The sequence below is a fragment of the Panulirus ornatus genome, chromosome 43, assembly GCF_036320965.1.
Source record: "Panulirus ornatus isolate Po-2019 chromosome 43, ASM3632096v1, whole genome shotgun sequence".
Lineage (NCBI taxonomy): Eukaryota > Metazoa > Arthropoda > Malacostraca > Decapoda > Palinuridae > Panulirus > Panulirus ornatus.
In genome coordinates this window covers 19,386,700-19,410,497 of record NC_092266.1, presented here as the reverse complement: position 1 = coordinate 19,410,497, position 23,798 = coordinate 19,386,700, and the positions used below count along the sequence as shown (strand labels likewise).

The window sequence follows — 23,798 nt, the reverse complement described above, 5'->3', positions numbered from 1 at the left end:
AGGGGAAATATTTACGAATTTTGGAGGAAATGAATAGCCTGTCCTTCAGAAAGTGCCAGGTCATAGGAATTGGGAAGGACATGAGAGGGTACAGTTCCAAAGCTTCGAGGTGTAGGAAAAGAAAAGTTATCAAAACTGTCTATCCTTAAGTTGTCAGCGGCCACACAGTATTCGCTCGACTCGGCAGCATCCGGAGTACTGCGTGGTCTAGCTTGAGGAACACCAGCCAGCAGCTCTCGGGAGCGAAAACCAAAGTAATGACTGTAGAAGAGCGAAAGTGACCCAACGTTGTAGCGCAAGTTTTGAAATTAGCCAGGGCGAATTGATGACTCGGACCGCTTTCGACTTAGCTCTGTCAAGTAAGGTTGGAGTGCTGGAACACCCACAGATGTGAGAGTATGTGCAGTATCCCTTACAAGGACGGATCAGTCTTTTGTACAAAAATGGTCAGCTGTTCGAAAGAAAAGAAATTTCGACAAACTGGACTCGCAGTTTCTTAGAGGCAGAGGTGACTATTTCCGTAGTGTGGGATTCGTGAGATACACTCACTCACAAGGCATGGACGCCAGTGGACTCCGTGTCAAGACGTGGAGGCCAGCGAACTCCGTCTGAAGACACGGAGGCCAGTGGACTCCGTCTCAGGACATGGAGGCCAGTGGACTCAGTCTCAAGACGTGGAGGCCAGCGAACTCCGTCTCAAGACATGGAGGCCAGTGGACTCCGTCTCAAGATATGGAGACCAGTGAACTACGTCTCAGCACAGAGTAGATGTTATAGTAATATCAGGTATGTTCACTGAGTTAAGAGGTGGAATTACAGAGCCGTAAGGAGAGAAGAAAGTCGTGAAATTTTTCGATAGGGATGGGCAGAAACTGTGCCTTTGAGGCATTAAAATTTACCCGATTTCATCTCCTCTATTGAGATATCCTGTCCAACTCAAGAGTTGATTGAGGAGGTTGTGTCGAGACGAGAAGCAGATTGAGTGGGAGAAGAAGGAGCAGAATTGAAGGATGTGGAGGAATGCAGTGTTGAGTCATCAGCTAATGAGTGCCCTTACTTAATTGTAGAGGTTACGAAATCATTGATTACAAGAGGAAAAAGTGTAGTAGACAGCACAGAACCGCGAGGGAACCACTGTGTGGGCAGATCATATTTACCTAAAGTATTGCGAGATGGCAGAGCGGATGCTTTGGCATGTTTGGAAGTACCATAATTTGATTTTTCAGCATAGGTTGTTCTCGTGTAAGCAGAGACATTCAGTCCAAGCGTGTTCACACACGATGTTCCTTGCCTTACAACCAACTAAAAGCCGTTACTCACTTGATAGCACTCTGGAGACGCTACATGTTTGAGGCACGTGTCTTTGAATTGCTGCAATTGCTTTTTTAAGTGAGGCTGTTTCCACCAGATGCGACCCCACATATCCTACGTGACAGACAACCTAGTCGTGTGGCTTCAGATTGCCTTCCCCGCGATTTTTTTTCTAGGCGTGGTTTCGTCACGTATGGGCACTAGAGCGTTTTCAATCAGGAAAGGGCAGTGGATACCAAGCAGGATGGGTTGGATTTTCTTTTATTTTATTTTAGCTTACGTCAATTCACGAGGAAGCTCTCTAGGCCAGTTCTGGATGACATTGCTAGAGCAGAGGAGCAGCAAGAATACGAAATGTCTACACTTGCGTATATTCCCTCCTCAGTACCTTCCCCACATGGTGGTGCGCCTGCCTCTAGTGAATTCTGTTCATCATTGGATAGTGCCCATGGATCCACATTTCCGCATACATATCACAGTTTAGATTAGATATAGGCTAATATTCATAAAGCTTTCGTTCAAGTATTAGTTTCGTTTTAACTTAAGCATATGGCCAGCCTTTCATAGTGGGATATGAATGCTTATAGTTTGTATCTATTTTTTTATGTTGAAGGCTCCAGTCACGGTCAGAAGTCCACATCAAGGCCGGGCCTTAATTGAAATATTGAGAAAATGATAAAACTGGAAAAGAAAAGACAAGAGAAAGTATTTACGAATTTTTGAGAAAGTGAAAACCTGTCTTTTGAAAAGTGCCAGGTCATAGTTAATGGGAAATACATGAGAAGGCTGAGAGTTCCAAGGCTTCGACGTGCAGGGAAAGAAATAGGTATCCAAACGGCCCACCCTTGAGTTGCCGATAGCCACACAATAATCATGTGCCGAGTATTGCGTGGTCTAGCTAATGGTGGGGGCACACAAGCAGCCAGCTCTCGAGAGCAAAACCAAAGTAATACCTACAGAAGAGGGAAAGTGAACCAACATTGCGACGTAGGGCAAGGTAGTCAAGTTTGGAAGATAGTCTGGCACAGTTTATAAGGCGGAATGCTCTCTACTCAACTCTGTCGAGTAAGCATACTAGAACTACCCCGAATGTGAGAGCAGTACTCCATACAAGGACGGATCAATCCCTTGTATAAACGGAGCAACTGTTGAGAAGAAAAGAAGTTTCGACATCTAAACAGGATACCAAATTTCTTAGAGAATGACGTAGCTATTCCCGTAATGTGGAGTTTCCAAGAAAGAGTGGATGTGACAGTAATGCCAAGAATGCTCATCGAGTCAGGAAATGAATTACTGAACTGTCAGAGGAGAAACGAGAGTCATGAGGAGTTTTCAATAGAGAGAAGGGTAGAAACTGTGTCTTGGAGGCATTAAACTTGACAAGATTTTGTGTACCCCACTGAGATATCCTATCTTAAATCTGAGTTTATTGAGGAAGCTGTGTCAAAACGAGATGCAGATCGAGTGAGAGAAGGAGCAGAATTAAGAGTGTGGATGAATGCAGTGTTGAGTCGTCAGCTTATGAGTGCATTGGATTATTTGTGGAGAGGAAATCGTTGAGAAAAAAAAGAGAAAAAGTGTAGGGAACAGGACAGAACCTTGAGGGACAACGCTGTTGATGGAGGAAAAGGGGGATGATGATCCATTAACAACCACAGAGAAAGATCGGCCAAAGACGAAGCTAGATATGAAGGAGCAAAGTGAGCGAGGGAAGTCAAAAGAGGGGAGCTTAGAGATGAGACCCCGATGCCACACCCTGTCAAAAACCTTAGAAAGGGCAACTACACATAATTCCAAAATCTTTCGTGGATGATTACAAGACATTAGTAAGATAGGAAAGAATATCTCCCGTGGATCTCGCCGTGCGGAAGTGGATGACGAAGAGAGGTTATCACATTTCCCGTAAGTAGAGGAACGTTTCGCCTCACGGATAACGTGCCTGCAGAGATTACAGGCAATGATAAAAGCTGAATGGGAGCCAGAGGAAGGAGAGTTCTTCCAAGCTGGATATGCCTGATCCCTTGCCTGAATGGCCTCTGAACAGGAACGGTTGAACCATGGATTGGATGACGAGGTCGTCTTGGAGGAAGGGATAAATGCTTCCATTCCCGCAAGAATAACCTTTGCTATGCGTTTGGTGGACATAGACATCGCCAGATAAGAGACAGTAATTTACCTCAAGAAAGTCAGAAGAGAAGTCACAGAAGTTATTCCAGTTAGCTTTGTCTGAAGTGACAGTATTTACGCTTTGAAGGGGGCTGCTGGAAGGGGAGGTGCCATTAGAATAGACACATGGTATCTTTTTCAGGCATCAGTTGAACTTGCAGGAACTGATTGTTGGACATTCTGAGATATTGTCTGGATTTATCCTCATCAGCGGGAAGCTCCTGCACAAGATGATGACTCTCGCTTATTGTGGTCTTCTGCACATTTGTTTCATGTACCCACTTCCTCTTTTTCTGACATATTTCCAGCGTCAGCAGTAAAGTTTACTCCACCTCCTCCTTCCCGTAATCATAAGACCATTGTATACAACTCTCCATTTTGACTGATGGAATGTCGCTGAGAGTGTCTCTCGAAATAATGTCATGGTGTGGCATCCCGTGCGACCACGCACACAGTAAGCATCCCAAGCGAAAATCCGTCTCGTGTCCTGCATGTTATCCGGAGTGAAACGACCTTAGAGGTGTGACTCAGGAGAAATTCCCCCTTAACGTCAGTAATGCCTCACGAGATGAGCCGCTTATGAAGCCTTAATTCGCCAACCTCTCCAAACATTCAGAACTAACGTACCTGCCCTACCCTTTGCACTGGTAACAGTACTGCTGTTTGTTGATGTTGCCTTTCCTTATATGCTTCTCGTGTGTGTGTGTGTGTGTGTGTGTGTGTGTGTGTGCTTTCGCTAGCTTTTGCGTTTATTTTTGTCTGGATATACATATATCTTTGCCTTGTTGGAAGAAGGGATGGGCATGTGTTCTGTGCTAACCTTCTACAACATTGATGAGGACGAACTTTGCCTTTAGCGTGGAACTATTTGGCAAGGTGTGTGCGGTTGACCCCAGGCCGGAGCCATCATCAGCCAGGAACGGGAGGTTGCACTCCCTCGCCAGCCACATTGGCGGCTATTTCCGACAGATAGCACGCATCCACGAACGCACACCCACCTGGGTGTTGGGAGCCAGTTCCGGCGCCGTGGTACCGAGGTGCGTGGCCCCGACCCTCACTGTCGGACACCAGCAGGTGCTGCCTCATTTTGGCCGCCGCCACGCACATCGCTCTGTTTGCTAAATCGTGGCCGTAAGTACTCCGCTGCTGGTATGTGTTCGTGGTTAGGGTAGGAAAGTGGTTGGGCACGAAGGGCAAACCGGAGGAACTGGCGGCGACAGTCGTACTGGTACTCCACCGTATGACATGGGTTTACCAAAGCGTGTGAGTGGTTCGTTGAACATGTGTTTCTGGCGATATGTTTCTACACCGACGGCAAAAAAAGAGGAACGGGGTGGGCGAAACTCAAGTGTGTTGGTGTAGAGAGAAGTAGCCGAGTTAGGTTTGTCAGTAGCGACCCCGCCCAGCCTGCTCGCTGCCCGTCCGCAAAATGTTCTTTCCTAGCGACCTTTCTCCAGCCGAGCCTCACAGCGGACGACATACCCATCTTTAAACCAGGTTTGCTGTGCAGGCAACTAAACTCATGTTACCAGAACTACTTGAGAGTTAAGCGAATAAGCCATAGAGTTTTGACTTCATCAAAATCTTACCTTGACATTCATGAAAATATAATCCCAATTAGGGATCTGATGGATGTAGTGATGTGAAAGGCTAGGCCTCGAATGAAATCGTAAGATCTCAGTGTGCCTCTGTGCTTATCTGTCCAGAGATGCACGTTTATCAAACAGAGACTCCTCCTCCTCCTCCACCTCCATGCTGTCTACTATACCTCTTTATTCTTTTTCACCACTCTCTTCTCTCAGTACTTATCTTACTGTCACCTCCACACACCCTCGTATACGTACTTACTTTCATGAATATTGCTTGGGTCCGTAAACAGTATAATCACAATAATCACGCCATTTATTTACTAGTCTTTAACCCTAAGGACACTCGCGGCAATTGCACCATGTCCGATTGCAACAGTGCTACATCATACCCAACTCCACACATCCTTACCATACACTTCCAGTTGCACTACTCCATTAATACCTATATCCTCCCGCCGTACCCCTAAACCACACACCCTTTGGGTACTTTTGTAACAGATATATTACATTGCACTACTACATTCTCCTCCTCTACTGGCACGCCTCAGCTTCATACCGCACTATTGCATCTCACCATTATACCATATCCTTGTGTCGATTAAATCTGTTTCCCGAGACACGTACATTAGCCTGAATCACGCCATCTGTTTTCCTGAGACATACACACATACATTAACCAGACTCACACCACTCTCAAGCCACATCCTAGTCCCTCTCACGCACCATATCCTGTTATCCATCAGACTGACACCATTCCCTCTATATTACAATTCTTCGCAGGGCCATCGAATGGCTCACTCACATGACGTTCTCACCTCACGTCCTCACATGATATGGACTTTTTGGTATTATCCTCACACTGTTCACCCTCTGTCCTAATCTCACACTTCATCTTCATAACATCTCATTTTACTCATTTTTTTCACTGTACCCTCGCACCACACCCTCATGGCACATCATCATGTTAAGCCCTCAAAACTTCATACCATTTTTTAGCACATAGGCACATCATGCGATCCCACCCTTTAAGCTTCTCTCTTCTTACCTTCATTTTGCATTGTGAGCAGAACGGCACGAGACGTGGGTGTGATGCCTGGTCGTAGGCTGAGTCGAGAGTAAAATGTGCTCATATTACCCCAGTAAACCATAACTTGATACACATATGCGGCATCATAATAGTTTAAGACCACACCCACGCTATATGCTGACACTATGCCATTACACCTCCGCAGAACCATATATATATATATATATATATATATATATATGCAATTGAGTGGGAGAAGTATAAAAGAAAGAGACAGGAGGTCAAGAGAAAGGTGCAAGAGGTGAAAAAAAGGGCAAATGAGAGTTGGGGTGAGAGACTATCAGTAAATTTTAGGGAGAATAAAAAGATGTTTCTGGAAGGAGGTAAATAGGGTGCGTAAGACAAGGGAGCAAATGGGAACTTCAGTGAAGGGCGTAAATGGGGAGGTGATAACAAGTAGTGGTGATGTGAGAAGGAGATGGAATGAGTATTTTGAAGGTTTGTTGAATGTGTCTGATGACAGAGTGGCAGATATAGGGTGTTTTGGTCGAGGTGGTGTGCAAAGTGAGAGGGTTGGGGAAAATGATTTGGTAAACAGAGAAGAGGTAGTAAAAGCTTTGCGGAAGATGAAAGCCGGCAAGGCAGCAGGTTTGGATGGTATTGCAGTGGAATTTATTAAAAAAGGGGGTGACTGTATTGTTGACTGGTTGGTAAGGTTATTTAATGTATGTATGACTCATGGTGAGGTGCCTGAGGATTGGCGGAATGCGTGCATAGTGCCATTGTACAAAGGCAAAGGGGATAAGAGTGAGTGCTCAAATTACAGAGGTATAAGTTTGTTGAGTATTCCTGGTAAATTATATGGGAGGGTATTGATTGAGAGGGTGAAGGCATGTACAGAGCATCAGATTGGGGAAGAGCAGTGCGGTTTCAGAAGTGGTAGAGGATGTGTGGATCAGGTGTTTGCTTTGAAGAATGTATGTGAGAAATACTTAGAAAAGCAAATGGATTTGTATGTAGCATTTATGGATCTGGAGAAGGCATATGATAGAGTTGATAGAGATGCTCTGTGGAAGGTATTAAGAATATATGGTGTGGGAGGCAAGTTGTTAGAAGCAGTGAAAAGTTTTTATCGAGGATGTAAGGCATGTGTACGTGTAGGAAGAGAGGAAAGTGATTGGTTCTCAGTGAATGTAGGTTTGCGGCAGGGGTGTGTGATGTCTCCATGGTTGTTTAATTTGTTTATGGATGGGGTTGTTAGGGAGGTAAATGCAAGAGTCCTGGAAAGAGGGGCAAGTATGAAGTCTGTTGGGGATGAGAGAGCTTGGGAAGTGAGTCAGTTGTTGTTCGCTGATGATACAGCGCTGGTGGCTGATTCATGTGAGAAACTGCAGAAGCTGGTGACTGAGTTTGGTAAAGTGTGTGGAAGAAGAAAGTTAAGAGTAAATGTGAATAAGAGCAAGGTTATTAGGTACAGTAGGGTTGAGGGTCAAGTCAATTGGGAGGTGAGTTTGAATGGAGAAAAACTGGAGGAAGTGAAGTGTTTTAGATATCTGGGAGTGGATCTGTCAGCGGATGGAACCATGGAAGCGGAAGTGGATCATAGGGTGGGGGAGGGGGCGAAAATTTTGGGAGCCTTGAAAAATGTGTGGAAGTCGAGAACATTATCTCGGAAAGCAAAAATGGGTATGTTTGAAGGAATAGTGGTTCCAACAATGTTGTATGGTTGCGAGGCGTGGGCTATGGATAGAGTTGTGCGCAGGAGGATGGATGTGCTGGAAATGAGATGTTTGAGGACAATGTGTGGTGTGAGGTGGTTTGATCGAGTAAGTAACGTAAGGGTAAGAGAGATGTGTGGAAATAAAAAGAGCGTGGTTGAGAGAGCAGAAGAGGGTGTTTTGAAATGGTTCGGGCACATGGAGAGAATGAGTGAGGAAAGATTGACCAAAAGAATATATGTGTCGGAGGTGGAGGGAACGAGGAGAAGAGGGAGACCAAATTGGAGGTGGAAAGATGGAGTGAAAAAGATTTTGTGTGATCGGGGCCTGAACATGCAGGAGGGTGAAAGGAGGGCAAGAAATAGAGTGAATTGGAGCGATGTGGTATACAGGGGTTGACGTGCTGTCAGTGGATTGAATCAAGGCATGTGAAGCGTCTGGGGTAAACCATGGAAAGCTGTGTAGGTATGTATATTTGCGTGTGTGGACGTGTGTATGTACGTGTGTATGGGGGTTGGGCCATTTCTTTCGTCTGTTTCCTTGCGCTACCTCGCAAACGCGGGAGACAGCGACAAAGTATAAAAAAAAAAAAAAAAAATATATATATATATATATATATATATATATATATATATATATATATATATATATATATATATATATATATATATATATATATGCTTTGGTTACTGGTTCTGTTTTCGCCGTGTTAGCATAGTGTGTGTTATTGACTAATAGGATTTTCTTTGGAAGTACATAATAAGACGTGTAGGTATTACGTCAGTATATCCTGCGTACCGTCCCAGATGTCCTGGGGGATGTTTTCTTGTCTCGTGACCCCTGTGTATGATGGCCTAGGTCACGTCTAAGGTCGTCCTCAGGTTATCTAACATAAAATGAATAGTGTACCTTTATTGTATCAGTTTCTTTTTATTAGTATTCACGAGCATTTATAGTTTTTTGGGTTGTTTCCATATGTCATGATTGGATGATTATGTTTTCCTCTTTAAGATCTTGATGTTTGGGTTATAACTTGAGTTAGGGAATGTAGGTGGCTTACATCCCCATGTCGTAGAGAGAATTGCAGTTTTTCTTGCTTTGCTTTCCTCTGGATTGCATTGCGTCAGGGTATCAGTTCTCTCGTTCTGTCTGTAGGTGATAAGGGAAATACAGCCAAGGTTGGAGTAGAGCTGGACAGTTAAGGATATTCTGGAGTACGATGCTAGAAAGTGTTGAGCCAGGAAACAGGAGTGAAAGATTAGCATTGCTCTCTGTTGAGTTCCTTGCCCAGACCAGCCGCTTTGATTAGCCATCTGAGCACTGCGGTACGACCCTTAGATATCATGGCCAGGCCTCTCCACTGTGCCATCTTGCTGAGGGGTTGTCCCATCGTGCTCAAGGGTTGTTGTCCCATCGTGCTCAAGGGTTGTTGTTCCTTCGTGCTGAAGGGTTGTTGTCCCATCGTGCTCAAGGGTAGTTGTCCCATCGTGCTCAAGGGCTGTTGTCCCATCGTGCTCAAGGGTTGTTGTCCCATCGTGCTCAAGGGTTGTTGTCCCATCGTGCTCAAGGGCTGTTGTCCCATCGTGCTCAAGGGTTGTCCCGTAGAGCTCAAGGGTTGTCGTCCCATTGTGCTCAAGGGTTGTTGTCCCATCGTGCTAAAGGGTTGTCCCGTAGAGCTCAGGGATTGTCGTCCCATTGTGCTCAAGGGTTGTTGTGCCGTCGTTCTCAAGGGTTGAACCTTTGTGCTCAAAACATGAGTGGAGTTGACAACGTGGGTCAGGTGGAACGCTGAGGATTGTGAGTGTGGGAGGTGTACGTGTGTAGGTCATTATAATGATACTTGTTCTTTAGCACAGACGTCATTTTATGCCGTTCCTGTGGCCAGTCTTGCGCGGCCCGTACTATCTACTTGTTTTATTACGTGGCATAGAGATTATTGCAACTGCGTGTCTTTCTGTGTGTCTTGTGTTTACGAGCCACTTTGTCGGTCTGTTGTAATAGTACATGTCCAGTTATGCCTTTTTCAGACTAGGGGAGCTGTCTCCTGGGCAAAGAAACTCAAGTTGACTTTAAGAACTGACTGTTGACATTCTCATCTGTCTGTTCTTATTTTCATTTTCTCTTGGCGACTTCGACACCACGCACCTTTTCCAGTCTCCGCGGTTGGCTGGCATAAACATTGGCCATTCTGTGGTTGTTGGTTATATGTAGAATATGGTGTCATTTCCTCCAGCCATGAATAGCTTACATGCCTTACGCTGTATACCCGCACAGAACTATAGGGATTGCTTGCTGATGAATCCAGAAAGGGATGCAGGTCTTTTATCTTTCGTGTGTTTGAGGTGTTTGTGTGCTACATGCATCATCGCACAGTTTCACGGATAGTTTGGTCTTAGGGTGATGAAAGAGCATTAGTGTCGGGTTTGGTCCGTCTCTCTTAAGTTTAGTTTGTGTTTGTAAGAACAGGAATTTTAGACTTTGTAGATGGATTGTAAATGGATGATAAGAATCGTAGACTTTATATATGTATAGGACTTCAATGTGGTTTGCTGTCCAGGCCAGGAAGAATTATGTTGATGTTTGAGTTGTACATTTGTCCCTCACTTACCTTCTTCCGTTTGAATTAGATGATTTCCTAACAACCCATTTTCCAGTTCACCGATGCCTGAAACCCCGAGAAGCACTAAATTGAAATCCCATGCATGTTACATGTCCATTGCGGTCTTTTCTATTATAAAGGTTACTCATATACATGAACCAAACCTAAACGATGACTCTTCTTGAGTTTGAGAAACATAAGTCAGTTTAGGGTTTTCTCTACATGACTTTCGAGTAATGTTATGATTAACCCCGTCGTAAGAGCAGTTTATACCTACATCATAACTTCATCATACATTCCTTCCACGTTGGAAGAAACTCTAGTGGTTCAGAGCTCACACCACCTGCTTATCCGTCTGATAACCATTATCTAAACCCCCTCCCCCCCTTGTACAGTCACGTGATTGGTATTCTGCCTATACTTCAGGTGACTAAGGGTCAGGTCAGTGGCCATACCATCGTAACCAAGGGTCGGGTCAGGTCGGTGGCCATACCATCGTAGGGTCGCACCATGGTGCTCACTGAGTTTCGCAGTCGCATTCAGTGATCGAGTGGTCGTACTCGGTGTTTCGCAGTCGCATTCAGTGATCGAGTGGTCGTACTGGGTGTTTGCAGCGTCGTGCCCCAGGCGTTTAACTTGATTTGATACTTCAAGGATGGCTTACTCTTGAGGCCAGAGAGAAAACAGTTTATAATGGGGTCAGAAGGTCGGAGGTCGAGGTGACGCTGAACTGATGAAAATGGCTTCTTCTTCACATCTCTTAACCCCGCAGTATCATGTATCTCTCACAGCTCCCACCAGCTGCTTGCGGTGATTTGTCATGATAATTGAGTAGTGGAAATGAGACAGTGCTCCTTGGACCTGCAGTAGTAGGATTTTGTGTATTTGTATTGGGATTCGTCCCCCGTGGATTTATGTGGTTGCTTATTGATACTGTACCGGAAAGGAGTCTCATGCTCGTGGAAACCCCCGTCCGTTGAACGTGTTTCCATACAGTCAGCCTAGTGTGCACAGTGTCATCCCACGTATTCCATTCTTTCACAGATCTAATGCTATAAACAGAACTTCTTTGCTTCACTATAAACTTTTTTAGCTCTATTTTTTGCGTCATTCGAGGAACTGGTTTATGATAAGGTTAGCTGAGACGGCATGGCCAACTGAATGCCCCAATCAAGGATATCTCATTAACGCTATATTTTTTTATTCATTTATTATACTTAGTCGCTGTCTCCCGCGTTAGCGAGGTAGCTCAAGGAAACAGACGAAAGAATGGCCCAACCCACATGTATATACATAAACACCCACACACACACATATACATACCTTTACATTTGGACGTATACATACATACACATACATATACATATATTCACATGTACCTACTCATACTTACTGCCTTCATCCATTCTCGTCGCCACCCCGGCACACATGAAAAACAGCACACACACACACACACACACACACACACACACACACACACACACACACACACACACACACACACACACCTGCTCGCGAGATAGCGCTAGGAAAAGACAGCAAAGGCCACATTCGTTCACACTCACTCTCTAGCTGTCATGTGTAATGCACCGAAATCACAGCTCCCTTTCCATATCCAGGTCCCACAAAACTTTTCATGGTTTACCCTAGACGCTTCACGTGCCCTGGTTCAATCCATTGATAGCACGTCGACCCCGGTATACCACATCGTGCCAATTCACTCTCCCTTGCACGCCTTTCACCCTCCTGTATGTTCAGGCCCCAATCGCTCAAAATCTTTTTCACTCCATCCTTCCACTTCCAATTTGGTCTCCCACTTCTCGTTCCCTCCACCTCTGACACGTATATCCTCATTATCAATCTTTCCTTACTCATTCTCTCCATGTGACCAAACCATTTCAATACACCCTCTTCTGCTCTTTCAACCACGCTCTTTTTATCACCAAACGTTTCTCTTACCTTTTCATTACTTATTCGACCAAACCACCTCTCACCACATATTGTCCTCAAACATTTCATTTCCAACACATCAACCTCTTCCGCCCAACCCTATATATACCCCATGCCTTGCAACCATATAACATTGTTGGGACCACTACTCCTTCAAACATACCCATTTTTGCCCTTCGAGAAAACGTTCTCGCCTTCCACACATTTTTCGACGCTCCCAGAACCTTCGCCCTCTCCCGCACCATATCTAATACACTTCACTTCCTCCAGTTTTTGTCCAATCAAACTTACCTCCCAACTAACTTGTCCCTAAACCCTACTGAACCTAATTACCTAGCTCTTATTCACATTTACTCTCCGCTTTCTTCTTTCACACACTTTACCAATCTCAGTCACCAACATCTGCAGTTTCTCACCCGAATTAGCCACCAGTGCTGTACCATCAGCGAACAACAACTGACTCACCTCCCAAGCCCTCTCATCCACAACAGACTGCATATTTGCCCCTCTCTCCAAAACTCTTGCATTCACCTCCCTAACAACTCCATCCATAAACGAATTAGACAATCATGGAGACATCACGCACCCCTGCCGCAGACCGACATTCACAGGAAATAATCACTTTCCTCTCTTCTTACTCGTACACATGCCTTACATCCTTTATAAATACTTTCACTGTCTCTAGCAATTTACCTCCCACACCATATACTCTTGATACCTTCCATAAGGCATCTCAGTCAACTCTATCATATGCCTTCTCCATATCCGTAAATGCTACAAACATATCCACCTGTTCTTCTAAGTATTTCTCACATACATTCTTCAACGCAAACACCTGATCCACACATCCTCTACCACTTCTGAAAGCACACTGCTCTTCCTCAATCTGATGCTCCTTAAATGCCTTTACCTTCTCAATCATTACCCTCCCATATAATTTTCTAGGAGTACTCAACAAACTTATACGCTATATATATATATATATATATATGTGTGTGTGTGTGTGTGTGTGTGTGTGTGTGTGTGTGTGTGTGTGTGAGTGAAAACCACGAGGAAAGTGAAACACAGTAAGTTCCCAAGTGCACTTTCCTGTCATAATCACGTCGTCAGGGGAGATACGAGAATGAGATAGAAGACGTAGAACAGTCAGTTGATATACAAGAAAGAGACGTAACTAAGACGCCATTGGTATACAAATGTAATATTGAGACAAGTTTTCCTCCACATATGTACATACTTGGTAATATTGAGACAGGCGTACCCCCACACATCTTGCACATACCTGGTAATAACGAGGGAGTTGTATCCCCACACATCATGCACATACTAAGTATTGTTGAAGCAGGTGTTCCACAACACGTCATGCACTTACCGGAATTGTTGAAGCAGGCGTTCCCCCACTTGTCATTAATCACAGACCAGGTGTTGAAGTAGGTGTACCCCCTTACATCATGCACAATCCTGGTAATAATGAAGCAGGTGTTCCCCCACAAGTCATGCACATACCAGGTAATGTTGAAGCAGATGTCTCCCACACGTCAAGTACATACCAAGTGATACTGCGGCAGGTCCCCCCAGCATACCTGGTAATTTTGAGGCAGATGTCTCCCCACATGTCATTCACATACCTCTGCAGGCCAGTGAAAGTCATGTTGTGGTATCATGATGTCTACAGTGCCCCTGTCATGCCCTTCCCCTCTACATACCAGAATAGCGTTACCAACTAACCCGTCAGCAACCCACACTGACGTCATACTGTACCACGGACCTTGACAATATGTCGCTTTCCTCTCTCTCTCTGGAGACAGTCGCACAGATGCGTGGTACCACCTCTTAAGACCTCCTCACAACCCCAGCGATAACCAACTCCCTCGGGAACATACACCACTTCAGTTTAACATCTGTTCATCTGCACTCTATCTGCCTGTACACAGGAAATGGTCCTCATGAGCAGCCTTAATTGAACCCCGTTTTCGCCACGGTGCCACCCTTAAGCACAACGGTTAGACCTCAGGATATGATGGAATGACCTTTGACCTGATCTTTAAGGGTCATATGAAAGGTCATGCCATTAACTCTACGATTCGTACGGTGGTTCTGAATGGTCGTATCGCTGTGCTTAGCAGGTTCAGTGCGTCTGGAGGCAAGTCTAGAAGTTGCGATCAAATCTTAAATACTTACCGTTTATGGCCGATCAACAGTGGTCAGAAGAGAGGAACCTGAGGTCAGGAGGCGTAACAAATGGCTCGCTAAGGATGTGATGGAGTGGCGATTTCTGGTCTTTGTGCGTGAGATGTGCACTTTCCCTGATACAGTATACTTCTCTGAACATCACTCACCTACTACCCATGGTAACGCCATCTACGTCAAAGTTTTAATCAACAAGAAGCGACACGTATGCTAACTCCAGTTTCTTAATAACTAAGTGAATCAAGGGTTACGCTGGTAGAATTAATAAAGCCAGTAAGCCAACCTTGGTAATCTCATGAGTAACACCTTCCACAACACTTTCTAATCTCCAAATACCAAACCAAATAGTGACATCCACATTAATTATTCATAGCAGAGGTTACTTCTATTACCCTGTTACAAGAAGCAGATCATGAAACATGCCCCTTTCAGTGATTAACACATGAATGAACTGAAGAAGAAAAATGATAGAAAGCAGCCACAAAATGATGTGAAAACTGCTGATGACATTGTCATTACAAGGCTACACTAAATGTGTGCAACATTCTCAGCCCTAATGATTGACTCAAGACCTTTTCTAACATCTCTAAAATTGCCTGTGTCACAGAGGTTTTAGAACAGAAAGTAAAAGAAGTTTGCAGAGTTCACAGCAGCTTATAAGAGCTCGTTTGTGAAGTGTTCCCATTTTGCACTCTCTGCATGTGAAGAACACACACACACACACAACACACACACATACACACACACACACACACGTCTGATAAGTAGTTCATGAAATTTAACGCAAAATGATTGCAAGTAATGAGGACACAGTGACTGAATGGCCTCAATACAAATGACATCTAGCTAGGATCAGTGTTTGAAGAGTGACTTGGGAATGAACAATGTACCTAACATGTCGCCGGAACCCCGCCTCAGGTGAAATGTATAAGGTAAGCAAAGTCTGCTGGCAACTGGTGGAATCGCATTTAAGTATACGGAAAAGGAAATTTTTATTCCCTGTGTACATTTGGTCATAACTAGAACATGATTGTCAAAACTAGTCACAGCACTTATACAAGTAGAAACACACCATAAATGGCACGGTGCTAGAGTTAAGAAAACAATGTTTGGGTTACGGTAGGAGGTTAGATGCCGTAAATTCTGTCTCCACGGAAGAAAGAAGAATAAAGGGTGACGTGATCATAACTTTTAAAGCTTCTCAGCCAGGTTGATGATGACAGCAGCTTGATAATGAACTTCCGCGGTCTTAATGTTAGCGTTGCTGAACGTGACGCATGCACACATGGGCCGCCAGGGGTCGAAAGTATAGGATCGATCGCTGGTTGCGGCAGTCGGGCCACAGTAATCCCAGCTCTTCATCTGCTCAGGGGGATTGGTCGATAGAATGGGCATTTGGCTTAGACTAAGGTATATATATATATATATATATATATATATATATATATATATATATATATATATATATATATATATATATTTCAAACTATTCGCCATTTCCCGCGTTAGCAAGGTAGCGTTAAGAACAGAGGACTGGACCTTTGAGGGAAATCCTCACCTGGCCCCCTTCTCTGTTCCTTCTTTTGGAAAATTAAAAAAAACCGAGAGGGGAGGCTTTCCAGCCCCCCGCTCCCTCCCCTTTAAGTCGCCTTCTATATATATATTTATATATATATATATATATATATATATATATATATATATATATATATATATATTGGAAAGAATCACAATTTTGCGCGTGATCAAGGTATTCCTATGAGTCCATGGGGAAAATGGAACACGATAAGTTCCCAGGTGCACTTTCGTGTAATAATTACATCATCGGGGGAGACACAAGAGAGAAATATAACATTATATATATATGTATATATATATATATATATATATATATATATATATATATATATATATATATATATATATATATGTGTGTGTGTGTGTGTGCGATCTAGTATATGCATATAACCACGAGGAAAATGAAATACAGTAAGTTCCCAAGTGCACTTTCATGTAATGATCACTTAGTCAGGGGGAAGATACAAGGAGATAGAAGACGTAGAACAGTCAATTGATATACAAGGAAGAGACGTAGCTAAGACGCTAGTGGTAAACAAGCGTTATCTGATGGTGGTGTTCAGGTCTAGCATCATGCCTGTCATAAAATGTATATTATGTGAATAACAAAGGGATCTGTTTACAAATTTTGCCTACGAAAACCAATCCAGTTTGTTTAGTACACAAAGGATCGTAACATTAACGAAGGCCTATACAAACTGGATAACTTTGTCGTAAACAGGCCAATCTTTAGGGGCTGAGAATGTTGCACACATTTAGTGTAGCCTTGTAATGACAATGTCATCAGCAGTTTCCACATCATTTTGTGGCTGCTTTCTGTAATTTTTCTTCTTCAGTTCATTCATGTGTTAATCATTGAAAGGGACATGTTTCATGATCTGCTTCCTGTAACAGGGTAATAGTAGTAACCTCTGCTATGAATAATTAATGTGGATGTCACTATTTGGTTTGGTATTTGGAGATTAGAAAGTGTTGTGGAAGGTGTTACTCATGAGATTACCAAGGTTGGCTTGCTGGCTTTATTAATTCTACCAGCGTAATCCTTGATTCATTTAGTTATTAAGAAACTGGAGTTAGCATACGTGTCGCTTCTTGTTGATTAAAACTTTGACGTAGATGGCGTTACCATGGGTAGTAGGTGAGTGATGTTCAGAGAAGTATACTGTATCAGGGAAAGTGCACATCTCACGCACAAAGACCAGAAATCGCCACTCCATCACATCCTTAGCGAGCCATTTGTTACGCCTCCTGACCTCAGGTTCCTCTCTTCTGACCACTGTTGATCGGCCATAAACGGTAAGTATTTAAGATTTGATCGCAACTTCTAGACTTGCCTCCAGACGCACTGAACCTGCTAAGCACAGCGATACGACCATTCAGAACCACCGTACGAATCGTAGAGTTAATGGCATGACCTTTCATATGACCCTTAAAGATCAGGTCAAAGGTCATTCCATCATATCCTGAGGTCTAACCGTTGTGCTTAAGGGTGGCACCGTGGCGAAAACGGGGTTCAATTAAGGCTGCTCATGAGGACCATTTCCTGTGTACAGGCATAGAGTGCAGATGAACAGATGTTAAACTGAAGTGGTGTATGTTCCCGAGGGAGTTGGTTATCGCTGGGGTTGTGAGGAGGTCTTAAGAGGTGGTACCACGCATCTGTGCGACTGTCTCCAGAGAGAGAGAGGAAAGCGACATATTGTCAAGGTCCGTGGTACAGTATGACGTCAGTGTGGGTTGTTGACGGGTTAGTTGGTAACGCTGTTCTGGTATGTAGAGGGGAAGGGCATGGCAGGGGGCAGACATGATGATACCACAACATGACTCACTGGCCTGCAGAGGTATGTGCATGACATGTGGGGAGACATCTGCCTCAAAATTACCAGGTATTCTGGGGGGGGGGGGCATCTGCCGCAGAATCACTTGGTATGTACTTGACGTGTGGGAGACATCTGCTTCAACCATACCTGGTATGTGCATGATGCGTAGGGTGAACACGCGCCTCATCATTACCTGGCATATACAAGTGGGTGTCAGCGAACAGTTAGTCCCTCGAGAGGTCAAACAGAGAACAAAACATTAAGTTCAGCATGAATCTTTTTAAAGAGAATGTAGGCAAGTATATTATGGATGAAATGGATAGAGGAAGTGAATAGAATGATGGAGGACACTTCACGTAGACAGCATACGTTAATGTAAGATGTATGATGAGAGAGAATATTCGTGAGATGGAGCCACTACAGTTGTAAAGCTCCTTCCCCGTACAGTAGAGGTAAGGAATTGAACACATGTGTTTTCGTGGTTATCGTCGTTGACCACTTGGGCTCGAATCCAGGATCCGGCGGTCAAACCACAGACAATTCTAACTTTTCATCCTTCCCTGGGGTTGGTCGATAAATGGATACCTTGTTTAGGCTGGGGTATGTGTCTGTTTGTTTATACACATGAGTAATGACGTGACATATATTTAAGGTTGAGTCGAGACAGCACGAGTATAAAACTTTTTTAACATAGTAATCACACACACACGCACACTCGCATTTTATATATATATAGGAAGTGAAGTGTTTTAGATATCTGGGAGTGGATCTGTCAGCGGATGGAACCATGGAAGCGGAAGTGGATCATAGGGTGGGGGAGGGGGTGAAAATTTTGGGAGCCTTGAAAAATGTGTGGAAGTCGAGAACATTATCTCGGAAAGCAAAAATGGGTATGTTTGAAGGAATAGTGGTTCCAACAATGTTGTATGGTTGCGAGGCGTGGGCTATGGATAGAGTTGTGCGCAGGAGGATGGATGTGCTGGAAATGAGATGTTTGAGGACAATGTGTGGTGTGAGGTGGTTTGATCGAGTAAGTAACGTAAGGGTAAGAGAGATGTGTGGAAATAAAAAGAGCGTGGTTGAGAGAGCAGAAGAGGGTGTTTTGAAATGGTTTGGGCACATGGAGAGAATGAGTGAGGAAAGATTGACCAAGAGGATATATGTGTCGGAGGTGGAGGGAACGAGGAGAAGAGGGAGACCAAATTGGAGGTGGAAAGATGGAGTGAAAAAGATTTTGTGTGATCGGGGCCTGAACATGCAGGAGGGTGAAAGGAGGGCAAGGAATAGAGTGAATTGGAGCGATGTGGTATACAGGGGTTGACGTGCTGTCAGTGGATTGAATCAAGGCATGTGAAGCGTCTGGGGTAAACCATGGAAAGCTGTGTAGGTATGTATATTTGCGTGTGTGGACGTGTGTATGTACGTGTGTATGGGGGTTGGGCCATTTCTTTCGTCTGTTTCCTCGCGCTACCTCGCAAACGCGGGAGACAGCGACAAAGTATAAAAAAAAAAAAAAAAAAAAAAAATATATATATATTCGTGTAAGCATGCAGAATATTTTTTTGTTACAGTGTTAGACACTAGTGCATATATAGCATTCATTAGCTCATTTTTTTTCACTGCACATTTTACTTCAGGTAGATTGTGAGCTAATTTTGGTATATTGATTTGCATTGTGTTCTTGAAATACATCAGACGTTTCGGGCACATTAACAGTGCCCATCTTCAGTGACATACTGAAATAATGCCTCGATCCTACAAACTTCAGGTAACAGAAGACATGTACAAAAAACGAATGTATTTCCTTTATAGATTACTAAAGTACGGGAGAAGCTAGGACTCTACAGTTATTCTCTCCCGCACCCCAAATGACTCCACTCTCTACCTCCACCGGACTCTCCCAGGTACGGAGGCCTCAGGGAAACCCCTCAGTGAGGTTTAACACCCTACCGAACGTACTATCTCGCATGAGTTCTGGGTGAACACGGTCCACCGGTCAACATGTTATCTACGTCACCGCTCTTATCTGTAACACTATAAGATGTGATTCACTCTTGTTTTGTTCTTTATATTGTGTTGTGTCATTTATAATCAGTTTGAAGATTGGTTGTGCTCATGTGCCAGAAACGTCTCATGAACTTCAAGAATAGAGTGAAAAGGAACAGAGAAGGGGGCCAGGTAAGGATATTCCTCTAAGGCCCAGTCCTCTGTTCTTAACGCTACCTCGCAAACGCGGGAAATGGCGAATAGTATGAAAAAAAAATATGTATATATATATATGTATATATTTTTCTGTCTCCCGCGTTAGCGAGGCAGCGCAAGGAAACAGACAAAAGAATGGCCCAACCCACCAACATACACATGTATATGCATAAACGCCCAGACATGCTCATATACATACCAAACCATTTCAACGTATACGTACATATACATACACAGACATATACATATATACACATGTACATATTCATACTTGCTGCCTTCATCCATTCCCATCGCCAGCCTGCCGTACATGAAATGGCACCCCTCTCCCCCTGCGCACGCGCGAGGTAGCGCTAGGAAAAGACAACGAAAGGCCACATTCGTTCACACAGTCTCTAGCTGTCATGTGCATTATATATATATATATATATATATATATATATATATATATATATATATATATATATATATATATATATATATTATCCCTGGGGATAGGGGATTAAGAATACTTCCCACGTATTCCCTGTGTGTCGTAGAAGGCGACTAAAAGGGGAGGGAGCGGGGGGCTGGAAATCCTCCCCTCTCGTTTTTTTTTTTTTTTAATTTTCCAAAAGAAGGAACAGAGGGGGCCAGGTGAGGATATTCCAAAAAAGGCCCAGTCCTCTGTTCTTAACGCTACCTGTGATCGGGGCCTGAACATGCAGGAGGGTGAAAGGAGGGCAAGGAATAGAGTGAATTGGAGCGATGTGGTATACCGGGGTTGACGTGCTGTCAGTGGATTGAATCAGGGCATGTGAAGCGTCTGGGGTAAACCATGGAAAGTTGTGTAGGTATGTATATTTGCGTGTGTGGACGTATGTATATACATGTGTATGGGGGGGGGGGCCATTTCTTTCGTCTGTTTCCTTGCGCTACCTCGCAAACGCGGGAGACAGCGACAAAGTATAATAAAAAAAAAATAATATATATATATATATATATATATATATATATATATATATATATATATATATATATATATATATATAAACGTGTGGACTGCACATAAAAAAAAAATGAAAGTGGAACACTGGTGTTTGCTGACACAGAAAAGATGAAATTTATTAATGGAAGAAGAAACAAGACTAGACAGGGAGTTCCACTGACGCCAGATGTGGGAATGAACAATGCATTGGATTCAGGATTGTTATATATATTTGCGGGGGTATACGGGTAGCATAAACCAGAACAGAGAGTTACACAGGCGGGTTCAAACAAATAAAGTATAGTTGGGTAGAGTTTCACGAGAACACCAAGTAAAAGCGACGTGAAGGAATGGTTCGGGTACACAACGTTTGGAGTCGAGGGCGGATGAAGTTAGGGCAGGGCCGTTTATAAGGTGTGTTACCTTGGACCAGATTTGTCAAGAATGGTTATGGTGGATTGTTGTGCTGCTTTCCTAAGGTAGGGAACACTGTCCCTCGTGAAAGCGGTACATGTAAGGAAATTGTTCCTGGATAGATAAGTAAGGGTAGAATTATAAGGAAAAGAAGCTGTATGGATTTGGTTAGGAATTGAAAGGCTTATTGAGGTATCCCAAGAAATGTAGTGATAGTCACAGAAAACGGGAATACCAAAGAAAACCCCGGGAACCCGGTGAGAGGGGCCGAAATAATTAAGAGTACAAGAAATCAAGAAAGTTTGATATTAAAGTTGGGCTATATTAAGGGTCGGCTTTAAGTTCCCTCGTGTTTCAATGAGTAGTAGAAATTTAAAGGCGAATTCTGGAGATTTTCGATGGTTTGGTGTAAAGTATAAACAACATAGACATAGTGTAGGACTAGGTGTATATCGTAGATAATTTCAAAATTAGAGAAATTGAAAGCCAACGCAGGAAAAGCATAGTTAAGGATATAATGTTGAAAGAGAAAATTCAAAGGAACTAAATCAGCAGTAAATTAGCATTTTTTCCTAGGATTCAAGTGAGGGGAAAAAGTTTATTTGAACAGTAACCATATTTAGCATTGAAAGGAAACATATGATAAACAGAGGTATTAGAGGTACACGAAAATTAAATGGCAGGAGAGATTAAGATTAATAGGGAATATCTTAAAAAAGAAGAAACATGGTTTTGGGAGCTGTGTGTATCGAAAATAATGTAGAGAAGGCAAAAGAATGTTTCAAGGCTACAGTTCATAGGACGTGGGTGAAGGACAGTAGTTCGGTGGGGAACAGAAAATAGGAGAGAGGAAGTGCTTTATACAAGAAATTAGTGGACAGTCTACTGCAGAGGAAAGTTACTGCACAACTAGATGGCTGAGCGCTACATGATCGTGGAAATAGAAGTGATTAAAAAGGAGACATGGCAAGAGTGCATTACTTTGTTATGCAACAGTTAAACTGTCACAGGCGTATACCAGATTAGGTACACGCCGGTGTACAGTAGTTTCACTGTCAACTCATGGGAAAACTGACGTCATAGACTTAGCTATGTGTGACGTCGTAGTAGCCACCTGCGGTGTAGAGATGCCGAACTTACATTATTCTTACATAAAATGCGCACGTATTTGTGGTTTTGAGGAGTGGCAGATAACAAATACAAAAAAAAAGAATTGATTTCTCTCGGTAAGCATGGTTCGTACTCTCTTAATTGAAATACTCTTTTATTTGGTGAATTAAGAAACCAAATGTAATTTAGGTAAGTGGCAACGTCACGAGGTGAGTGTTGGCGCGCGCCTCAGGGAGACAAGGAGAAGCAGACAGTTGACTGTATGATGTGGTGAAGGTCAGGCAAGTCGTTGCAGCTCGGAAAGTGTTTCGTGTGTATATATATATATATATATTTTTTGCGCAGAAAAGTTACTGCTGGCACTTCATGGTATTTAATACGGGATATCTAATCGCAACAGTAGTCATAAGAAAGGTAAATAAAACTGGGTAATATAAGCATTGACAAAGGGTATGAGGTTTGCCGGGTTCAACGATCCCACGTTTTGAATCTAAACTTATACACTCAACGGATATTTGGCTAGATTACATTAGTTTTCCCTGACCTGCCACAATTTAAATACCCTTGACGTAACTGCTGACATTGAGTAGCTTGAAGGATTGCTTTATCCCAGACTTGCGGAAGTTGGTAGGATTTTTTTTCGACTGCATGGAAAAATTCTAATATTACACAATTTATTTTTTTCGATTTTCATATTCAAGATTCTCTTTATGATAGCAGAATTCTGCTGTTGGGCTATAATTGATAAGTTTACATCAGATTGTGAGGTTAGGTAAGGCTTCTTTATAGACTTGAACGCAAACTTATATTTCGCGAAAACTTGGATTTTTTCTCTCTAATTCTGGGTTTACAGATTATGGGAAGAGTTAACGCTTACTTACGTGAAAAAAAAAAAAAGCAGATACAAGAGCTGATTCACGGCCAAATGATTTCGCTTTTGGTTTGGTGTACAAGGAGAGGGGGGAGGGGGGGGTGCAGTTTAACTAGGGCTTAAGAAGTGGTCTGTGGAAACCATGGAATAGCCTTTGGAGTTAGATATGCATTGTAGATTCTGATTTCGGTACATTGTGGTTTGACGCCGTTGCTGTTTTGAATTCCAGGCGTTATATCGTGAATGTCATTAATGACCTGTCTTGGTCTAACAATTGGTTGTGATT

At 43.3% G+C, this 23,798-nt stretch overlaps 1 protein-coding gene across 5 annotated transcripts in view; it reads left to right on the top strand.

Annotated features, from left to right (window-relative positions):
* Positions 1–23,798, top strand: part of LOC139762369 (uncharacterized) — a 122,572-nt gene that overhangs the window by 18,044 nt on the left and 80,730 nt on the right. The window contains exon 1 of one of the 5 annotated variants that reach the window (XM_071687156.1): positions 4,455–4,608. The exons of 3 other annotated variants lie outside the window; for them this stretch is intronic. The gene's annotated coding sequence lies outside the window, so the exon portion shown is untranslated. Of the gene's footprint in view, positions 1–4,454; positions 4,609–22,893; positions 23,056–23,798 lie in introns of those variants that run through there. One more of the 5 variants, XM_071687155.1, reaches the window with a different exon arrangement.